This window comes from Chelonia mydas, chromosome 2, assembly GCF_015237465.2.
Source record: "Chelonia mydas isolate rCheMyd1 chromosome 2, rCheMyd1.pri.v2, whole genome shotgun sequence".
NCBI classification, from domain to species: domain Eukaryota; kingdom Metazoa; phylum Chordata; order Testudines; family Cheloniidae; genus Chelonia; species Chelonia mydas.
Window position 1 is genome coordinate 196,085,408 of NC_057850.1, and position 24,187 is coordinate 196,109,594.

The following is a 24,187-nucleotide window of genomic DNA, read 5'->3' on the forward strand; positions in this document are numbered from 1 at the left end:
AGCTGACTTGCTGTATGGCCTCACGAGAGTTATCTACCCGCTCTGAGGTTACTCATCTGGAAAACGAGGGTGATGCTGTGATACTTAGCTACCGTACCATACAAAAGTTTTGAAAGGCTTATTGTTTGTAAAAATCATTTGCATTTTTATAGGGTAGCAACTCTAAGGGTCCCAGAGAGTTTATTATTAAACTTAGTGTTAATAAGTTTAAGCAAACAAAACAAAGATAATGCCATTTTAAAAGTACAACAGTCTATTAAGTGGCCCTTTTAGGAGACTGTCCTCAATCCTGAGATTAACTTTTTCACTATTCATCTTGCAGAAGAATGATACCACCTGTGTGAGAAACAAAGGCAAACAGAATTTAGTTTGACTTAGCAGGATACAGTAGAGCCACTTAACAGCAATCTGGACAGTAACACCTTCCCGTTAACAGCAACATTGTGCTGGGAACGAATCCCAGTCCGTTCACTTTACTGTTAATGCCACTCAAATGCTGGCAACAGCATGCCACTTCCTAACAGTAGTTTTCAAAGAAAGGCCCCGGCTGTAAGCAGGTTTAGAGGCTGCAGCCAGGGAAGGACGCACTGGATGGTGCACCTGTCGAGCCCTGGCCATAGGCAGGTATGCGGGGCTACGGCCAGGGAAGGAACCTGCCTGCAGCCAGTGCTCAGCTGATCCCAGCACTTCCTTCTGGGGCTGCAGCCCCACAAGCTTGCCTGTGCACAGGCATGGCACAGGAGGGAGGGGCTGCAGGCCGAGAGGGGAGTCTGCCAGCAGGGCACAATACTTCTCCTTGAGCTGCTCTGGGATGTGCTAAGCTCCAACCCCCAGAGAGAGCACGGAGAGGTACCGTGCATGTCCATGGGCCTCTAGCACCTGTGGTCCCTGTAAAAAGCCCCATCCCTGCTGCTGCCCTGTCCACAGGCAGGCTTGCAAGGCTATAGCCAGGGAAAGCACATTCCAGCACTTTCTTCCCTGGCTTTAGCTCTACAAACCTGCCTTCCTCTGATTAGCAACTTTTTTCTGGCAACCAAAGGGCTGCTATTAAGAGGAATGTACTGTACTGGTTCTAAAAGGGCTTCTAAATTTAACAACCGGCCAAAAGGGAGGTGGAGGGGGAGGCGAACTGGGGCGGGGAGCGGTTCCCCTGCGCCCCCCGGGTTACCTGCTGCGATGCGGGCAGCCCTCCTCGCACCCCCCCAACCCAGCTCACCTCCGCTCCGCCTCCACCTCCCTGGGCCTGCCGCTCGCTTCCCTCCCAGGCTTCCCACGCGAACAGCTGATTCGCAGGAAGCCAGGGGCGGAGAAGCAGAGTGGGGTGGTGCGTTCAGGGGAGGAGGCGGAGTGGAGGTGAGCTAGGGCCGGGCGCGGGGCGGGGTGGGGAGCTGCTGGTGGGTGCTCTGCACCCACCAAATTTTCCCCGTGGGTGCTCCAGACCCGGAGCACCCATGGAGTCGGCACCTAAGGTGCCGCTTTTGGCCGGTTGTTAAATATAGAAGCCCTTTTAGAACCGGTTGTCCCGTGGCTTCTAAATTAAACAACCGGTTCCAGCAAACCAGTGCGAACCGGCTCCAGCTCACCACTGTTCCAGGCAGAAGGGAGATGATTGTGCACCTTTCTGCTTGTTTATGTAGTGTATCACAGAGGTGTTGGCCATCAGGATATGCTCTGTGGGATTGTGATGGTCCAGATGGGCTTTCCAACCTATCTCTGTCCCATGACTAATGTCTTTGTCAGGGAGGGGGGAGAGAATGGTACGCCTCCATGCACATTTCTGCGTTTCTTCTGAGGTAAAACCACAACTTTCTTGTTCATATAGTGTTTTTTCAGGGAATAGACTGACCTGAGCCAGAATTGGAGCGGTAGCATATGAAGCCTGACAAGCTGCATCATGTATGTACACATGGACATAGCCAAGCAACCCCATACACAGCTGCACCACTGGTGTCATACTATCCCACATACAAGCAACTGCATCAACAGAAACCTGTTTTGGGGAAGGTCAGCGGGAGTCAATCTGTAATGGTAGGAGAGACTATGTTTTGTAGTTTACTAGGAGGCCTAGCTGAAAGAACAGGGGGAGGATGAATTTTAAGGTTGCCCGCCTTCTGCTGGGATCTGCCTTTGATCAGCCAATTGTCCAGGTAAGGGTAGACATGAATGCCTTTCCTTCTGAAGTGTGCTATTATTACTAGACATTTTGGGAAGGCTCTCAGTGATGTGGAAAGTCCAAATGGCAGTACCTTATACTGGTGATAATTGGGCCCCACTGTGAATCTTAGGCACTTCCTGTGCATCGGATGGATAGCTACATGGAAGTATGCATCCTGTAAGTCGCAAGCCACAAACCAATCCTGAACCTGAAGGAATGGAACGATGGAAGCAAACATTACCATCCTGAATCTGAGTGGAGTATGAATTTGTCTCAGATATCCTTAGGTCTAGGATAGGACAAATAACACTTTTCTTTAAAGATAAGAAAATATCTTGAGTAGCCTCTTCCCCCTTATCCTGCAGGACCTTTTCTATGGCTCCTAGACAATGTAATGATACCATTTCTGATTGTAACAGGCTCTTATGAAGAAGAACGAGAAAGAGTGGGGTTAGTGAATTGAGCTGTATGTGGTAGACCTTGACAATGAGGTCTAATGCCCACCTGTTGGCTATGACCGCTGCCCAGGCCTGGCAGAATGGGGCAAGGTGATTCTCAAAGGTAGTGGTAGACTTCAGATCCGCTCCAGTGTGGCTCCCAACACACCTGTCAAATCTGCTGCCTCTAGGAGTAGGCTGGGTTAGTAAGATAAGGACATGGGTGCCCCTGGAGCACCTAGCTTTCTTCCTTTGCTGAAATTCAGGATCTCAGCTCCAGGACTAAAAAGGCCTTTGCTGGGCTTGATACTTGTAGGACTTTCTCTATGGAGCCGGTGTGTAAATTCCCAGGGCCCACAGTGTAGACTTTGAGTCATTGAAAGAGTGCAGCGCTTCATCTGTCCTCTAGCTGAAGAGCTCTCTTCCCTCAAAAGCACAGGTCCTCATTTGTAGCCTGTGCTTTGTGCATGATGCCCGGAGCCACAACGCCTGCCTCACTGTGATGGCTGTAGCCATTGACCTAGCCACTGTATCAGAGATGTCCCTGGCCATCTGCAGCAATGTTCTAATAGCCCCTCATTGATGCTCTTTCATTTCAGACCTACATTCCTGCAGGATTTTTGACAGAAAAGGATGACCTCTCTTCCATGGGGTAATTACATATGGCAGACAATGTCTAGTAGTTAATCACTGGAAGCACCTTATGAATAGGCCTTGTGCCCAAACAGATCTAACTTCTTAGGGTCCTTGGCCATCAGAGTGCCTTTAGAGGATTTTTATTTTCCTTGAACTACGGAGATGAAGAAGGGTGTGGCTGGGTATAGAAGTGCTCGCAGCCTTTTGGGGGCACCTGATCCATTTTTCCATGGTCTTGGAGATGGGAAGTAGGATGACTGGGGTATGCCATAGATCTTTAGCTCTTTCAGGCTCCCCTCATTAATGGGGATGGCAATCCTAGCCAGTGTTGTCACACTCATAATGTCAAAGACCTTGTGATACTTTTCCTGTATCAACATAGTCTCAATGTCTAGGATCGTCACAATTCTCCACAGGAAGTCCTGGAAAGGCTCTGAAGACATCGATCGCTGGCATGGAAGGTCCTGTCACTGTCTTGTCCACCAATGAGGAGGATTCCTTGAGTGGATATGGAAATCATTGTTATTGTCCCTCTAGCATTTTCCACTTTTGTGGGCCCATGTCCAGTTCCAGTGTGGCAAAGCCACTAGGGAGAGGTATTTCCTCTTTGTAGGCATGAGGGAGGGTGATCTGAAGGGTTGAAAATGAACCAGCTTAGGGCTTCTAAGAAAGTAGGGGGTTGGACACTCACTGGGTTCCATCTCACTGCCATGAGTGATATGAGGGAACTGAGGAAGGGTTGTTGCTACCCGGCCCTTTATGGCCCCCATGCCAGAGCATGGGGCAGCACAGGTTGCATGCACAATCCCAAACACACTGCTATTCAAAATAAATGTGATCTCATACACAAGGCATGTGCACTCCTATAGTGGGATCCACACTGACATGTACTCAAAGAAGAAACAGGAGATGTATCCAAGTGTTTGTTCGCACTAACAAAGTTTCTTCTTTAGTTGAACTGCCCGAGAATCCATCTGGAAAGTCACAGTATCCTGGTTCTAGTACCCACCCTGAGATTCTTTATAAATTAATTATTTAGCACATCTGCCTTTTTAAAGAGGTGCTGTGGCCTCCACTTGTTCATTTGTGCTGAGAGAAAAAAATCACACTGAGATCTCAAGTGTCTCAGCAATTAGTAAAATGGGAAAGATGCTGCTCTAGGATTTTCAGGGACATTGTACTTCATAATCTTCAATCTTGCTCAATGTTATGATTATGATAACTTCAAGTGTTTTTATAACCTTAAGAATGTCAACATGTTTCCATTATCTACAGTGTACATATTATTTTGAACCTACTTCACGTCGCAGAATTTATTAATGCATTTTCTTGGATCCTGGTAAAGTGGTCCTTCAATACACTGTGAAGGACTTAAGACCCTCATAGAAATCTTTTACTGATGAGTATTTAAAAAATATTGGAAAATCATTCAGAGGTGGGTAAAAAACAGCACTAGATTTTCAGTGGTTCAGGAGTATATTTTTTTCATAAGGAAACTCGACAAAAAGATAGACATACAAAACACATATACAGAGAGCACTAAAAAGATCAATATTCACTGACCTTTAACCATTCATCACGTGTATTTTCCATGATGTTTTAAAGAGAAGTAAAAGAATAAAAGGGGGGGGGAGGAGCTTTAACAAAGAGAAAGTGAGAGCGAAATTTATTTTATCCTTCTTTGAACTTCATGGGCAGACATGATAGATGACGGCCCTGTACTTTCAGTGTTTCTGCCCGATAGAAGGGTTAGCTTGAAAAAATGACCTATTATGTAGGGATCTGAAAAATGGATCTCATGGGAGTCATGCCCTTTTACATTATTCTGAAAGTGACCAATGACTAGTATCCAATCTTTCTCTCCCCAGCTTTTAGATGATTTCAAAGTTGATATGGCTGGCCTTAGGCAGGCACTTATTTAGTCATGTCTGTAAAAATGCTTAAAGTGCAGTTCTTCTTTGAAACGGGACTATGAAAAAATGACTTCTCCTTACTTCTCATCTGCTTCTTTTCTGTATTCAGAATCAGATTTGCTTACTTTTGCAATTGAAATAAAAAAAATTTTTACTGCTTTTTAGTCACGTTAACAACACAGAGATAAAACTGCTAAGAGAACAAACAAAATTTGATTCAGTTTTGTGCATTATCAGCAAAATTGTTTACAGAGTTTCAACCAGTCACACCTGGGCAACTCTCCTATCATCAATAACACTGGACAACTGGAAGACAGTAGGTTAGCCTAAATGACAGTAAGGCCCAGATTTTTAAATGTATTTTAGGTAATCAAGAGCCTAAATCTCATTGGCTGTCATTTGAAAATTTAGATTTAGGCTCCTAAATCAGTTAGACTTTGCAACGCTGTGTGCCACAAAGCCTAAATACCTTTAAAAATCTGGTCCTAAGAGCCTAATTTAGTCTTCAGAACTTTTATTACTGGTGAGGCACAAAGAGGTAAGAACCCAGTTTGGGCCCCAAATCAGGGCACTCAACTAGGAAAGCGTGCGTAAGTATTAAGTGCTGTCCTAAATCAAATTGCTTTCATAGATAATAATCTTGACTATCTCAACACCAGGGAAGTATGTTGTACTGGCAGTTAGAAAATCATCTTTTCGCTTGCTGACTGAGGATATGGGAATTATTAATCAACAGTAAACATGTAATGCACACAATGCATTTTTAGTCACTTTTTCAGAGTTCCGCTCCCCTATAAGTACTTGTATCATAGTGTAGCTACTGCATGTCCTTTATACATGATTTCAGATCCACAAACTATTGAGTACCATTACCACTTTCCATTGAAAAGTTGCCTTTACTTAAAGCTAAGTGAATAATCTACTAGGATTCATTTATTCAACAATTTATTGAACAAATATTACTTTTAGTTTCTAGTAAAAAAATTCTTAAGCTTATTAGTTATATGAAATTATTCTCAAATTTATTCTGCCAATTATTTTGGATCAGTAGACTGCGAGAATTGTAACTTTTTACTTAGACTGCAAGCATTTTGGGTCAGGTACTAACTCGTATTATATGTACGTACAGTAACTAACACAGTGGCCCGTTAAGGCTTCCTTATTTCACTAGTTTTTCACTTTGCAGAGGCTATGAGATGATGGGTTTCCTGGCATTTTAGTGCCACCATTTATTTTGGGCACCAACCTCCATTGTTTGCTTACATAAAACAGAACACTTATGGGAAAAAATCATTTACAATATCATAACAGCGTTCTCTTCTGACTAAAGCAGGTGCAAGAAACTACATCAGTTCAGTTATGTATGACCTCTTCTGGTATACAGCACATCTGTAAATATGTTCCCCAACTCACTATCATAGAATATTTTTCTCAACAGTTTATTCCCTGCAGACGAATTACTAATAAACAAATAATTATTTCTGTAGCCTGACAGAGCTGAGGCAATCATGGATAACCTTAAAAAAAGAAGTGGGAGTGTTTCTCAATGCAATGGTGCCACACATGTCATTACATAGACCATGATTCAGAAAGGTCCTTAAATTCATGTGAACCTTTAGCAGATTAGTAATCTCATTTATTTCAATGGGAGTACTCATGTGCTTAAAGCAATGTACAGACTTAAGTATCTTGCTGAACTGAGGCCACAGTCTAGCTATGCAAATGTTGATATCTATATTGCAGAGCATAAGGTGGAATAAGCACAGCTGAATATGGCTCTTAAGAGTGTACAGACGCATTAAAACAATAAGGGTATGTCCACACTGACATCAGATGGCCCATGTCAGCTGAATTGGGCTACGGAGCTGTTTAATTGTGGTGTAGATGTTCAGACTCAGACTGGAGCCTGGGCTTTGGGACCCTCTCCACTTGCAAGATTCAGCAGTTATAGCCCAAACCCTGCAAGCCCGAGTCACTTGACAAGGCCAGCCCTGGGTGTTTAACTGTGGTGTAGACATACCCTAAGAGGCCAGAGCTCCTGGAGAAGAAGGGACTTTTCACATAGGCTGAGCAACACCAAATGAAGAACAAAAGAATACCCTACCCATCTTAGAATTCTTATAGTTCTCAGCAGCTGACAAAGGCAACATCAGTAAATGGCAATTTAAAGTTTGTAATCCAACACCTTTCACCTGAATGAACTATGTGGCAGAGTACTTTTGGATAATATAGCAAAAAAAGCAGTCTAGCTTACCTCTTCCTAGAGAGATCTGTTCAGCTTACATCTGTGTGCCCCAGTCCCTCTGGAGTTTTACGAGTGCGATGCATAGCTGACTGTAAAAAACAAAACAAAACTACCACATTTTTAAAAGAATTTAAATTGAGTGCTCACTTGTGTAAGTTTGAGAATGATTATTTTAAATGGAAAATTGGAGCAGGATCTATGCCACCACATAGATTCACCAAAGAAATCCACTCGGAAAGGCCCAACATAGGTCATCACCCCCAGTGTCCCTCCATCTGGTGGAACAGAAGCAGAGCTGTTTTCTAGTCTGCCACCTAATTAATAAGAATACAGTTAATTTGCAGCTTAGTACTAATAAGTGTGTATTGACAACAAGATTTTCTATTTTAGACATATTAATGAATGTAACTGTATTCCACTCTCAATGAGTGGCATCTAATATTGCACATCCTAGTGAAGGGTGGAGACAGCTGGTATTGATAGAAGTCTTCCTCCCTGAAGAAATTCAGTATTGGGTGCCAGGAAGAGGAGTTCCCACAATAACAAACTCCAGCAAGTTGGTTAACCATGTTGGTTAACACCATGTTGCCTCCTTTCCTTCCTTTCCAAATTGCTTGATGTTTTTTAAAGCATAAATCCATCTCTTTAACTTTGTTTTTTAAAAAGCCAGGTGGAGCATTAGTCTGAAAAAAGATTTATAATAAAAATAAAACCATCTATTGTAACCCATTAGAAAGTGTTTGCAGAAAGACAGCCAAGAGCACAAGTGGTTTCCTTATACATTACCATTGATTTTCCTCTTACTATGTACAAGAGCCCAGATTCACCGAGCCATATTTACCCTTGGTATAACTCTAATTAGTTTAAATTTATACCAAGGATGAATTTGGCCCATACACTTTATCCTGCAAGTAGCTCTTAAATATGAAATCATTCATATCAATTGGTAGTAATTATATACAACTTATGAGGAACTAAAGCAGAAATATAGACATCAGTTACCTTCAAACAAGGGGATCCTTGCTGACTCATGTATTTTGATATCCTTGTCTTTTCCCCACCAGTGTATTTTCCCCAGACAAATCAAAATTGGAAGATGATATACTGAGAATAGCACAGCATCTGTGATGCTGATTTGGTGGAGTTTTAAAATCCCCACTAGAACTGGTACTCTGGGGAACTATGTCAAATCACAGAGGGCTGGCACATACTATACATGAATATCACCACAATAACCACAGGTCCACGCAAGTACCCACAAACTCAATACTTGCCCATTTGAGGCAACACTTCCTTCCATGTGAATTTCATATATTACATTAAAACTCTAAGCCCCTTCATATGATGGGACCATTATCTGTGATGCAGCATATGTGAGTATTGCTTTACAAGCAGTAAAGTTAGAAAAAAATGGCATATAAAGCAGCTGAATATTTTAAAAAGTATGTTCATGAAGGGACATCAGTTAGGAAAACAGAATATATAAGTTATCTGGAGTAATATCCCTCCTCCTGACCATTTACAAATTTACATGCTGGTATGCAGTGACAGTCATTATGTTCTTTAAAACAGACTCTTGCAAAGTACTGTAACTAAATATTGAACTCTTACCACAGCATTCCCTATGTTATGTGTAAGGGACTACTATGGTAATGCTAATTACATACAAATGGAAAATGTGAAGTTTTACCGTGGTGACCACTGTAATCTCAGATACATAGCCCAACCCACAAAAAGTTAACTTCATCAATGAAAAATACCTATTTTAAAAATAATTCATTCCTACCATAATAACAATATAGAGATGTTTTTATTTATTATTTGTACTACAGGATCATCCAGAAACTTCAGCTGAGATCAGGGCTCATTGTGCTAGTTTCTGTACATATGACTGATAAGAGACATTCCATGCTCCCAAAAAATTTACATTTAAAAGACAGACAAAACATGGGTGAAAGGCAGTATTACTATCACCATTCTACAGATGGGGAATTGAGGCAGATAGGTTATCTGGTTTCACAGCAAGTCCATGGCAGAGCCAAGAACTAATTCCAGAACTGGAGTCAGTGATTTAGCTGGAAGGCCATATAAATGCGTAAGTATAAATATTTTGTTTGCTGCTCATTTGTTTCTCTATTTTTTCTTTTCTTTTTTTTTTTTTTTTGCTTGACAAAGATTTAGTTTTGCTTTGCTTTTTTTAAAGGAACAAAATGCAAAAGATGGTAGTTATGAGACTGAAGTAACAATGGGCATATAGATTGAGGTCACATGCAAATTAGTTCTTGTGACACCATTCTACTGCTATTTTAGATCAGTGCTACAAAAGGAATCTTACTTTTGCATCATTCAGGGAGTGGTCATGTGACCTGTTTTTACACCAGCAACAAAATTCATTCTTATACATGCATCCCGCAGTTCATAAAAAGTATACAGCACTTTCTATCTGTAGATCTCAAAAAAACATTACAAAGCTATATAAACTTTATTATCCACATTTTCAGATGAGGAAACTGAGCTCAGTTAAGCATAAAGTGGCCCATCAAGTTAGGGCAAAACCAGAAACAGAATCCGCTCTCCAAATTCTCAGAGCTGGGAAATGAATTCAGATTCACCATATATGAAATCACAGGAGGCATTTATTAGAGAAAACAGTTATAACTACAGACTCACAAACAGGCTTCCATGCAGCTTGAATTCAGCCTTTACCTGCTCCAATTATCAGAGAGTACACAAAGACATCTAGAGGCTGAGTAACATACTGTAAGGAAGTTTATGTCTACACTGCACCATAGTGCAGACCAAAGTGCTGCACTGTGGCTGCCTCATGTGGGTGCTACTGGCATGAACTAAAAGGTACCTACTTTGTGTTAATGTAGTCCTCTTCTAACAGGACCACATTAATGCAAACTAGACGCCTTCTGGTTCACACCAGCGGCGTCCACATGGGTCAGTTACAAAGCAGCACTTTGGTGCGTGCTGCCATTTACACACCCAATGGTCTGAACTGCAGGGCTGCGTAGACAAGCCCTAAATGTATCATCATACACACTAAGCTAAGGTTCCTTCACAGTTATTTAACTAGAGTGTATCTAGACATTGGTATCTGTGAATGTAAACAAGAGCATGTTGCAATATTTATAATTCACTAATATGAAGGCGACTATGAAAAGGAACTAATTAGCAACCTTGTATCTATGTTTTGGCATAGATAGCTAGGGCTGGATGGGCATATAAAATTGCCCTACCGATCCCCCATAGAGTATCTCTGCACTACAAGCTAGGGGTGTGATTTCCAGCTCAGATAGACACACTCATACTAGCTCTCATTTGAGCTAGCATACTAAAAATAGCAGTGTAGTTGTGGTAGCTATGGCACCATGCTGCCACGCTAGCAGCCCCGAGTATAAACCCGACTGAATCCCACGGGCATGTATTTACGGTGGCTAGTACATGCTGCCGTTGCCACTGCACATGTTACCACAGCTACACTATTATTTCCAGCGCACTAGTTCAGCTAGCACGAGTACATCTACGTGAGCTGGGAATCACACCCAGAACTTCAAGTGTAGCCATACCCTCAGAGGTGGATCTTCTAGATGAGTATTAAGGCACGTTAACAGTGTGGAATTGGGGAGCTAACACTGATGTCCCCTATGCTGCACTTTCTACTAGAGATGGAGAACCTCAGTCTGCAGAGCTACAGAATAAACCTCGTTTAACTTCCATGCGTTTGTTGCAAAAAAGAAAAAATCACGTTTCTTTGATACAACATGTACTCCAATATTCTCCCTTTTATCTTACACGGTACAAAATAAAATCTTGGCAGTAAACAAAAAATTGAATATTTCATTCATTTATAATCTACAAAACCACTGCACATCAAATATTTATGAAATATTTTTAAAATAATATTCCCAGTACATTTATCCATGAAGAATTAATCCCCTATGAACTCAGCATTTCTCCCTTCCTCCCCCCATGAACATTTTATCTCATTTTATAAAAATACTAGAACATTTACAAGATGATACTGGAAGAAATAGCATTGGTGAAAGCTGGGGTTTGTAATTGCAAAGTTAATTATCTTTCCTAAACCATCAGTTGTCACTTACATAGACCAGATTCTAGCAGGCTCTCAGGGGACCGACTTTATTTCATTCCTAATGGCTTGGGACCCACAATTTTGCTGTCTCTGAACATTTGGTCACTGAATGCACCATTTATGGAGTATTGTTTAATTAAGGACAAATTAAGAGAACTGTGAACAGAATTTAATTTCATATACTGTGTAAATTCTTTTAAAGAGGGTACTAACTATAGGCATTATAACTTTTAATTATCCATTGCTTCTACAAGGTATGGACAATTTATTGTTTGCAATAGTTAAGACTTTTGTTTACTCTTTGGGGGATTGTGCTGGCATTGCTGTTTTTGTGCATCATGATTCCCTTAACCCTTTATGTGGCACAATTCAGTATTGCCCTGAGACACATATATGAAAAAGCAGGCACAACAACAGTACAGGCAGCATATGTTTTATAAAGGATGAGATGAACTCCACAGTATTCCATGGTCAGAGACCTTTTTATGGGATACATATGCCCTGCGCAGCAGGGAACCCAGCTTCATTGGGCATCCTTGTGCAGTAGCTCACAGCAGGAAGGTGAGAATGGGGATAGTGCTGAAGAATCCATTGCTAGGTGGATCCTTCCCCCACATGGCTATTTCAGCCATTGAGCTCAAACACCCTCCAGGGAACAGCACCACACCTATTCCATGTGATTGGTGCGGGGTTGTTTTCCCTTCTCCTCAACAACTAGCCCATTACTTGAGCTGTATGGTGGATGGTATATTTGGCCTTTAGTGCAGCATTAGGACTGGGATTTCAAACACACCAGAATTAGGGAAGACAAAATTATGGTATCCACCGCAACTGGAATTCTACAATATGTTTTGTCTTACTAACCATATAGCTATTACATCTAGAGGGAAGGACAGGTGTAATTTTATAAATCTAAATACAAGTGTATAGTATTTCAATTGATTTTATGTTACTTGTGTATTATTTAATATTGTTTTGGTTTCCAAGAAGTCAGAAAGGATACCTGATTGCTTTCAAAGGGTGGCAATCAACGAGCAGACACAAAGACAGAATTCTGTATTTCTAGTATACTTTAACAATCATAAGCATGTACACTTTTGAATAGGGGCATTCAATGGCAAAATCAAAGAACAGCTTATAATTCACAAATATAACTACCCAAAATCCCAGCAAAACAATTCTGCGTTCAAGTTCCCAAACAGGCCCGTGAGGGCTGCTGCTCCCAGGGCACATCCACTGCTGTGGTTGTCCAAACTCCTTCCCCAGATCACACAACAAAGTCCTTTGTCAGAAGTGGAGCTGGCCAAATACTCCAAACATTTTTTACATCAGTTCAAATATTAAACAAATCCACTTTGTGTCCACACCCTTTTTTGTCATCACTTCATATGAATATTCTAGTAATGAATTTATTGGGAGGCCGGTTTGCCAAAACAATGAATTTTAATGTTAATCTAGCATGTTCACAAAACCTGAGTTTTGGTTTTGTACTTGCATCTGAAGTGTGAGTCTGAGTTCTGCACATCCAGCCAATGAACAGACACCACACCATACCACCTATGTGTCCAGTCAAAATAGCTCAGCTTTCATATTTTGAATCTTCACAACTGCTCTCAAGCAAGCTGGAGACCAAGAACTACTTGAATAATTTAAGTGAACAATTATGAATTATTTATCCAGCTCTAGCTAAAATCATGTCCTTGGATGTCAGAGTCATTACTCCCAGATACCTATGGTATTTTTGCAAAACCAACTGAAGCAACCAATGAATGAACTTTCAAGTGCCAATGAAACATCCTCTTACAGAAAAGAGCTTGTTTGTCAGCCACTGCCCTCACCAATTAACTCAACTCACTACTGTGCACATGTATCTACACTCAAATTTGTCTCTGTCCAACATAACGACCCTGTTACAGTGACACAGTAAAAACACCTCCTGGAATGGCCTAGAGCCATGGTTGACCTACTGAGGTTGAGGCAGTGAGAGAGTGTATACACTATATCATCTATGTTAGCCCTAACCTCAGCAGCTGTCCCATCATGCTGCAATTCCCTGCAATAGTGACTGCTCTGGTCACAATTTTAAACTTCACTGCACAGTGGTCACAGGGACCGGAAGCCACCCCACCACCTCCTTTCAGTCCCCCTAGAAATGCCTTTCTCTGACTGCCTAAACCTGCAAGCACACCTAGCAGCTCACCCTTGTTGTGTGCAACTGCCCAGCTAACCATCCCAACTCCACTCACTAGATGCACTCCTGTTTGGAATAGACAGGAAGTATTGGATCTCCTGGGTGCGTGCGGAGAAGAGACTATGCAAGCACCACTACAGACGAGCCAGAGACACATAGACATCTATAAGCAGATTGCAAGGGGGATGCGGGCAAAGGGGTATGACAGGGGTCATCTGCACTGCCATGTGAAAGCAAAGGCACTTTACCAGGAATTCCACAAGGCCAGGGAATGCAACAATAGATCTGGTGCAACATCACAGACCTGCTGTTCCTACAAGGAACTGCATGCCATACTTGATGGAGACTCCACCAGCACCCTGCAGACCACTGTGGGTACCTCAGAGAAGTCCAAGACAGAGACCTCTGCCATGAATGGTGAGGAGGAAAAGGACAATGACTCCAGCCAGGCCATGAGCCAGGACCTGTATGACACTTCACTGCAGTGTAGCCAGCCCTGTCATATGAGTGCAAATGAACCTGATGAAGGGGAAGGGATCTCAGATAAGCATGCATTTTTCTTTACAATGCTTAAGTTTAAATGCAGTGTCTGGCCCATCCCCGAGATACACAGGTATCAGCTTACAGTTTTCTTTATACGAAAAGAGGTAGAGGTACAACAAACTGAGGCAGAGTTGGAATCTGCTTTTCGTTCTCCTGTTGGGTTAGGCAGAGGGGTGTGGGAGGAGGAGCACTTTGTTTATGTATTTAGGGATGTCCCTTTTATTCTCCCGAGAGATCTCAATGAAATTTTCATGGAGATACTCTACAATCCTCTCCCAAAAAATTTCTAGGGATGGCTGCCTTATTTCTTCCTCTGTGGTAGGACCCCACTCTGCAATGAGTTTGGCTGGCACCATTGCAGCAAATAGGCTAGCAGTATATCGGCTCAGGTGGCTTTGGGATACCAGTAGCAACTGTGTTCTGTGCTTTTGTGATCCTCAGGAGTGAGATATCAGCTAAAATCATCACTGCCTGTGGAAAATAGTGCCCATTTCAATGCCACTGTTCTGTATTCATACCCATGAAATAGGGACCAAAATTTGATAGCTTCATGCAACAGAAAATGCTTCCCCCCCTTCTCCCTGGGGGGCTATTTTCACCATGACTGGGGCTGGAGAGTGCTGCTGTATTGAGGCACTGCGAAGCCAACATGTCAGTAAGAATTTCTTATTAAAAGTGTTTATGGGACTAAGGGAAGGGACTTTTAAATGAATCTTCCTCTTTCCGTTGTGCCTGTAAATTCAACGATACAGTTTTTAATCAGCAGCTTCTGGTAAGGTGACCTTGACAGGTGCCCCCTATATACCTGCATAATGCCTGACCATGATGAGGAGGAAAGAGATGACACCTAGGAAGGGTATGTTTTGTGAGATCAGTGCTGCATCAGACTGTGAACAAAGGTCTTGGAGGGCCAATATGACTGATGGTATGGAGAAAGACAGAAAGAACAGGAAAAAGGCCCAGAAGACCCAGCAAGACAAGAAGCAGGAAATGCACCAGGACATAATGGGTCTTCTCAGGCAGCAAATTCAAATGCTGCAGACCGTGGTTGACCTACAGGTACAAAAATCCCAGACTCTCCACACTTTGCAGTCCTTGGAGAACTCCATAGTTGCCGCTCCCTACACTGCCCGCCATACCATGTGGCATCATGGGGCTCATCAGAACCTGTACCATTCCATGCCGGGGCAACAAGGGAAACCGCAGCTTCACATACACTGAAAACCTGTGAGAACCATGGTCAGCACGTGGGTAGCCACAATGGACCACATTTGTGTACTCAAATGCACACATTTACTTCCTTTCTAATTTTAAATTATCACTCCATTAAGTTATGTCAAAAATGTGTATAACATTGCCCCTGGTGTTTTTTGCACATTGGTTTTCTGCATTGTTCCCCCCCCCACTCAGTGAAGTTCTATTTTTGGATAATCTTTATTAGTTCACAACAAATGCTACGGAGTACATAGTGGCAATCAGAGCAACAACTTCTTTTAAATGCACACCATGCACCACAGAATTCATAGCTTCAGGAAAATACCCAGTCCTATTTATGAATGTACAGCAAGCACTACACAATTCTTAGCAGCACTCAAAGCTCCAGGCCCAGAGAACACGCCACCTCAGAACACTCCTGTGCTGACATTAAAGTGCTCTTTCGAAGCCTCCTTCAACCGCATGACTCCATGTTGGATTGTTTCAGTAGCCCTTGTGTCTCACTGTTCAAAAATCAGCAGACAGCTGCTAAACCTTTGCCTTCCACCCTGATGGCAGCTTTGCCTCACAAATATACAGGACACAGCAGGCAGCTATAACCATTGAGATATTTTTCTCACCGAGATCCAATCCAATGAATAAACACTGACAGCGTCCCTTCAGTCTACCAAAACCACATTCAACTGTCATTCTGTACTTGCTGAGCCAGTGGATGAATATTTCCTTAGTACTGTGGAGTTGGCCAGCATACGGATTCACGAGCCAGGGAAGCAAGGGTGGGCTGGGTCCCCCAGAAACACTATTAGCATTTCAGTATTGCCAATGGTAATCCATAGGTCAGGAGAAAAATGTCTCCATTTGCAACTTTCTGAACAGTCCTGTGTTCTTAAAGACGTGAACATCATGCATCTTCCCTGACCAGCCCACAATGATATCGATGAAGCATCTCCAGCAATCCATAACCATAGAAAAGTAGCAGGAGACAATTAATGGCCTTACACATTTGCATGACCACAGCCACCACTGTGGATTTCCCAACTCCAAAATGATTTCCCACTGACCAGTAGCAATCCTGTGTCTCAAGCTTCCAAAGTGTGATCCCCACTTGCTTCTCTACCATCATGCAGCTCTCACTCTGGTGCCCCTTCACAGGCAGGCAGGCTGTGGTGAGCTTGCCACACAGACCCAGGAATATGGCTTTTCCCGCATGAAAGTTCTGCAGCCATTGCTTGTTGCCCCAAACCTGCATTACGATACAGTCTCACCAATCAGTGTTCATTTCTTGGGCTCGGAAGTGGTGCTCCTCTGTCTGCAGCTGCTCTGTGAATGCCACCAACAACCTTGGATTATTTTTCACTATGCAAACTGTCCTCAATGAAATCCTTAAGACCCCCATTGTTGTGGTACTTTTTATGAATCAGCAAATACAGGAGAATCATGTGTCCTGTATTTACCATGTTCATGAGAATAATGCAGAGTCCTGCAGACTCCATGCTTCTGTCACAGATGGCAAACACCAAAAAGTGCCATGTGGGTTTGTGGGATTATTTTTAAAAGGTGTGAAAATTATGGGATAAGGATGGCATTATGGGATGGAGAAAGTTGCATTCTGGGAACTTAACCCCTCACTTCCAGAGATGTCTGGGTAAGTCATTTCTATTCCACAACATATTGTGAAAATTTCCCAGAAGGCATTGCACCTAATAGCAGCACATAGCACACTGGGATACCTATTCAGGGTGCAATGCACTTGACATCGACACAAGCACTCCTGGTGAGTTCGCACAGCAGTGACGCAAGCAGCCATGTATGCGCACGCGTGAGCTATTTACAATCTTTGGTGGCTGTACACTGACGTAACTTGCATCAGTCACAGTTTATAGTAGACATGGTAGAGTAAAACAGGTGTAACTTTGTGTGTAGGAACAGATTTCAGTTAAACTGAAATAAGCCCCTTTTAAACTGAAATAAGTTTAAACATCCACACAAGGGGTTTACACCGGTTTAACTAAACTGATTTAATTAAACCAGTGCATATTTATGTGAAGACAAGGCCTTAATTACAAAGCAATTATAAAATGATACATGCCATGTTTAAACCACTATAAGACAGGGGTTTGTAGCAGTTGAACTAAAATATTTTTAAAACTGATTTCAGTTGAACTGGTACAATTTGTGTGTGCAGACAAGCCCCGTTAACCACTTCTGTAGCCATAGGACCTAGCAGAGAGCCTTCAAGCAATACCTGAATCCCTTGGATAGATTTCTTAAAAGATGAAGAGTATTCAGGGCAGGATATCTTTTCAGGGAGTAGAGAAGTTTGTAACCTTAGAGATCTGTCCCTCGTTTACATAGATATCCCAGCTTGGGCTCAATCCTGCACTCAGACAGGGCTCTTGTTGTGCAATTACATTGGTAGTAAATTAGCATACAGTGTCGGATAAATCAATGTTATTTTCACAACTTTATCTCTTAACCAATTTTAATGGAGATGCCAAGTTTGAACTTTTAAATCATAACTGTATTTAAATTATCAGAGCATAAAAAGCTGAATTATTTTCCCCATATTCAGATAACCATCTTGAAGTTAACTGGATTTTCAACACACACTTCTTGGTGGATAACAAAATCTTAAAAATAAAAAAAACTACTTTCTGTGCTGAGAAAAAGCATAGGAAATGAATTTCAATACAAAAGCAGTCAGCAGGCAAAATCAGAGCTGAGACTGAAAGTACCATCTTAACAAAAATTATTGCATCACTGGTATGATGCTATAATACTATAGGGATCGTACAGCATCCAAAACCTGTCAGGTGAGATTTAGGAATATATCTAGAAGTTATTCCCAATTGGATAACTGTCTATAATCCCGATACAAACTCTGTAAAATGTTCATGTGAGGTAGTCCATATGCTAAGGGTAGCATATCATTTCAGAGCTGTCAGTTTTAATTTCTGTTTTATTAATTTTTCCATAAGTCTAGAGACATATATTTCAAATGGCATATATCAAGTAGACTCTAATCACACAAAGAAGCAATACAGCTATGGGTTATTCTGACAAGTTCCAACATCTCTGACATGAAAACTCCAATCTTTGAAAGGAATAGATGGAAAGAATTTTTGTGTGAAAGCTGACGCAAGAGGAGGCAGGAGTTCAAACACCTTGGTAGACTGCAGGTAAAGAATAAGGCCAATGTACAGAATTGCAAAAGTAGACAAAAGACGCAGATTCACGCAGAAAATATGGTTGTCTTTGATGGAAGAGGAAGGGAAGAGGGTGTTGGGCAGGATTTGGATAGGCACAAAGAGTTGGCATCCCCTGTGGCTCTCAGCTACACGGACACACCAGGATGTTTCCCCCTTATAAAGAAGGGCTACAATAGCCAGAGCTAATACAGAGAAGCTGCTACAGAGTCTGCCAATTGCCTGGTGGAGGAGGGCTTGTCCCTGATATCCCTATGGAAAAACCCTGTGATGTGGCCAGTTAGGATTAGATGGGAGAGATAAAGTAAGAACTGACCTGAACCTCTACTGAAAACTCAAAACAATCCAACAGTCAAGAGCATGTATTAATGCCCATAATTTGCTGAGCATAAAAGGTTATTGAGGCTAAATGGCTAAACAGGATAAACAGCAGTACTGTCTCTTTACAAAGCCTCTCTATTCAATAAAGTTAAAGCATACCGAACTCATTAAAGAAAGACACAGAGCCGGGTGGGGGCTCAGCCAGGGTGCCCTCCTTTTGTAGTCATTGCTGACCCTTGCGGGACCCTCGTCGATACTAGTTGTACTGCAGAAAGTACTGATCCTGGTGCCATGTTAGGGAATGCTGTGCCTAAGGTGTGCAAGCTGGGTAGTAGCTCAGTAGGGGGAACAAAGGCTTAGCTCTAAAATGAGAGGTACAACTTTTTGCAGGTCTTCTGAACCCAGATTTTCATTTGGTTTCAGAGAAACAAACAGAGCTCCAGGTAGGGCTGGTCCGAAAATGGAGGGGAGAGAGGCAGGAAAAAAGAAAAAAAAATTTTTTTGAAGCAATTGCCGTTTCACAGAGCTTGAAATAGAGCAATGTGGTTTTCAACATGTTTTGTCAATCTTTTTAAAAAATGTCTACTTTTTGAAAATTTTCAAGTCTTTTAAATCTTGAATTTTAATCCCTCTCCCCTTTTTTGGGCACTGGATGCAATAAAGTTAACAGTATCCAAAGTTTTGTAGTTTATTTGCCCCCTTCATTTCCCCCTGCTTATTGTTACACTTTAACTTTTCAAAACAGACTCATCTTTGGAAAAGTTGTAGAGGCAAAATTACTGAGTTTCATTTTTTCCTTTTCAAAAATTGAGCAAGTTATGAAAAGTGAGAATGGAAAAAAGGGCAAGACTGAAAAAAATGAAAAAAAAATCCCTATGTTCAACTGTATTCAGTGGCAAAGGGGAGAAAGGGGGGAAAATCCACATTTCCAACAACAAAAAAACCCTCAAAAATTTAAATTTTAAACTTAATTGGAAACTTCATTCTGTTTACAAATTTCCTGTCAAAAATTTCATTTTCAGTGAAATCTCATTCTCTGGCAGGAAAATTTTTTCATTAATTTAAAAACAAATCCAGCCAGCCCTAGTTCCAGGTTTCATCTGAATCCTGCAATGTTGTCTGTACAGTACACTTGTACCATATGGAACCCCATTGATTTAATCAAGACTCCGGGCACGGGCGTTTACCTACAAAGAGCTGATTGCAGAATCAAGGCCTAGGAATTCATAAGTTTAGAAGATCTAGCTATATTGTACTCTAGACATGCTTTTTAATTTGAACTATCTTTGGCAATATGAAAGCTAAACAACTGTTTGTCTGAAGTCCTTTCCAATAGCAGCTTAATGGTAGAATCAATCCAACTTTTAAATACCAGTCAATACAACAGAGATAATTAGATCACGTAAAAAATAAGATTGATTCTAAAATCTGCTGTCACTAGGGATTCAATTAACACAAAGGTTTATATTTAGGTTATCTTGACACTGTATGAATAGTACAGTATATATAATGTCACTCTAAAATAAAATGCTATGATGTATATAGAATCATAGAATCATACAAGATTAGGGTTGGAAGAGACCTCAGGAGATCATCTAATCCAGCCCCCTGCTCAAAGCAAGACCAACCCCAACTAAATCATAATTGTATTACAATGAAAGTAGTTCTTGCTATTTTACTAAAAATAACACAGGTTTAATCTCTATATTTTTCTTCAAGAGCTACTCAAAGTTCAATAAAAAGAACAGGAGTACTTGTGGCACCTTAGAGACTAACAAATTTATTTCAGCATAAGCTTTCGTGAGCTACAGCTCAATGAATCCGATGAAGTGAGCTGTAGCTCACGAAAGCTTATGCTCAAATAAATTTGTGAGTCTCTAAGGTGCCACAAGTACTCCTATTCTTTTTGCAGATACAGACTAACATGGCTGCTACTCTGAAACCTGTCAAACTTCAATGTTCTTCATCTTGGCATCCTGTCTTTTACTCTCTCACTGGGTAAAAGGATCAGGAGGTTATAGCAGATCATAAATTGAATATAAGCCAACAATGTGATGCAGTTAGAGAAAAGGTTACTATCATTCTGGAGTTTATTAACGGGAGTGTCATATGAAAGACATGGGAGGTAATTGTACTGCTCTCCTTGGCACAGGCGAGGCCTCTGTTGGAGTACTGTTCTGGAAGCCACACACTTCAAGAAAGATGGACAAATTGGAGAGAGTCCAGGGAACAGCAACAAAATTGATAAAAGGTTTAGAAAACCTGACTTATGAGGTTCAAAAAAACTGGGCATGTTTAGTCTTGAAATACGTTAAGGGCTATTATAAAAAGGATGGTGATCAATTGTTCTCCATGTCCACTGAAGGGAAGACAAGAAGTAATGGGCTTAATCTGTAGCAAGGCAGATTTAGGTTAGATATTAGGAAAAACTATAAGGATAGTTAAGTTCTGGAATAGGCTTCCAAGGCAGGTTATGGAATCCCCATTACTGGAGGTTTTCAAATATGTTAGAAAACCACTTGTCAGGGATAATCTAGGTATACTTGGTTCTGCTTCAGGGTGGGAGATGAACTAAATGACATCTTGAGATCCCTTCCAGCCCTACATTTCTATGATTCTATTACTTTGTGTCTACACTAGAACTGGAAGATATACTTTCCAGCTCGAACAGCCACACTGTGTTAGCTCTGATCACACTAAAAACAGAAGTGTAGCCATGACGATGCAAACGGTGGAGGGCTTAGCTGCCCAAATATATACCTAGGGTCTCAGATAGGATTGTACTTGGGGCAGCTAGCCCCTTACTCTACCATGACTACACTTCTATGGTTAGTACATTAGCCAGATCGAAGATAATGCAGGTATGTTTACTCAAGCAGGAAATTACACCCTTCAGCTCCAGTCTAGACATACCCTCACAGTGGATACCTAGATCATATATTATAGTGCAAGCTAGAATGAAAGGATCTAGCCCACACCAGTGGGAGTTTGTTGGGAATAGAGACTGAGCAAAAACTGAACACTCTATACTCCCCTCCACATCACTTTCCCAGAAGGTACTGCAGATGGGTTCACAAGGAGAAAAGGAATTTTTTGTGCCACCTCCAGTTGCAAAAGAGGGAATAGGAGTGGTGATTTGGATCCCACAGCTGCTCTCAGGCATTCCCAGCGTAGTCTGGGCTGCCACTGTTGCTACCGCAGCATGGGCTCTGCTCTTTAGAGCATTCACACTGAGTTGTTATTTTTGCAGGCTGACACATCTTTCAGGTGCAACAGAAGTGAGAAAAGGGAAATAATTAATTTTAACAGTCCATAAACTCCAATAAACCTGAATGGAATTTCATGGGATAAAGGTCTGGTCTACATGGAAAAGTTTTACCTGCAGTGATATTACTGGGGTTACATAGGTAAAGTGATATTGGTATAAACCCACATGTAAACTCTCTTATTTCAGTATAAAAGTAGTTTTTTTCAGTTTAGTTTAACCCTTTCCCAATCCACATATGCCTACATGAATAAAAACACTCTTATACCAGAATAATGTCTGCCTGGGAGTTTATCTGGTATAAATATATCAGTATAAATTCACAACTTTAGGTTATACCCCCCACCCCAAAAAAAAACCAACCCGCTCCTGTGTACATAAGGAAAAAGGCCATTTCTGTAGCCCAAGGTCTTTCTTCTTGATGAAATTCAAAGGCCTGCTGCATACAATAGAGGTTTTAAGAGTTTCTAAAAAAAAAAAAAAATGTTGCAAGAAACTTTTATAACAAGGCTTCCAAAAAACTAAATAGAGGTATCACCATCAGCTCCCCCTTATTATCCAATGGTATCATTGTAAATTATTTACATCTGAAGCGCTTGCTGCCTCATACAGTGGAAGTCAGAATCACATTATTTCACGTTTCCATGTCTAATTTCCTTCTCTTCCCTCTCCCCTTCCCAGTCTCCCACTCCTATGTTTGGGAGGGGGAGGTTGTTTCAGATTTTCTTTCACATTTGATTATTGACAGGCTAAGAGCTATGTTTCTGTAACTTTATGTGAGTAGTCCCATGAGTTACTTATGTGCACAGATGTTTGCCAGATTGGGGTCAAATATGATTTCACTCCAAAATTAGATAAAACAATTTTTAACACACTGAATACACAATAACAATTATTGAGTCATGATTTTCCATAACAAACTTATAAATGCTCGTGCTACACAAATATTAGTAAAGCATTTAACAAATGTATTCACGTTTTCCACAGAAAGGATGTACCTATTATCTCTCACAATACATACAAATTCCTTTTTAATAAAGTAAAAGGAATATTGTGGAATCATTTAAGCCCCAAATTTAGATTATGCAAAGGTAAATACGAAAGTTTTGCAAACGCTAAATTAGTAGAATGACTTTCATTACATTTAAAACAAATATCAATAGAAAAAGTATTCTTAATCTAAAAACTCCCCTGAAACATTTTCAATCCAAATGCTGCATATTTATGCTGATATAATACCAGAAGGCAAACCTGCCTAAAATTTGACCAGTTTAGCCTCACTACCCAAGCATTTTGCTCAGCTTAAAGGTAACAATTAGTATAAATGGTAAAAAATTGAATCAATTTTTTTAAAAAAAGTTTCCATCATCTATGGTGCACTCAGTAACAGAAATAAGAATTGTTTTTTGTTTTTTAAAAATGTGATTTTTAACCTCACAGGGTCCCTTCAATGCAAGAAATAAGCACTGTAAAATATTATTTAAAAGAAGTGAAGGGTGTTGTTTTTTAAAATCCAACTAAAACAACAGTTTACCTGACTGTGTTCTCACCCACAAACAATGGGAATGCTTCCCTACAGCTTGGCAGGTGTGACTTGGAAATAATTGCAGAAGAGGGAGGGGGCCATCACAGACATGTAATTCTCTTAGAGAGACCTCAGGCCTTTTTTCCTTGTGTAACCCTGTATGATAATTAGCCCAATTCCACCTGTCTACATTAGTAATTCTTGCAGTTTGCTGCCTGTGGTTAATTGTTACTGTTCTGGGTTAGTGCAGGTTCTGTATCAGTTACTGGGAAGACAGAAATAGTCTTTTACCACTGAAAACTAAACCTGGATTCACTAGAGTTTCAGCATTTTGCTTCAAAGCTTCCATTAGCTGAGAGACAAACCTGCATGCTTTCATTTTCACCCCCAAAGGGTTTGAGTCCATTGGAAAATACCTAAATTCAAAAACACT

General features: G+C 41.1%; 1 long non-coding RNA gene across 1 annotated transcript; it reads right to left on the minus strand.

The window, feature by feature from the left end:
- Positions 1 to 99: 99 nt before the first annotated feature.
- Positions 100 to 23,866, minus strand: LOC122464692. The gene is made up of 3 exons (XR_006288966.1): positions 23,764 to 23,866; positions 7,396 to 7,475; positions 100 to 336 (listed from the first exon to the last, which is right to left on the minus strand). It is a non-coding gene; the product is annotated as an uncharacterized LOC122464692 (long non-coding RNA).
- Positions 23,867 to 24,187: the final 321 nt, after the last annotated feature.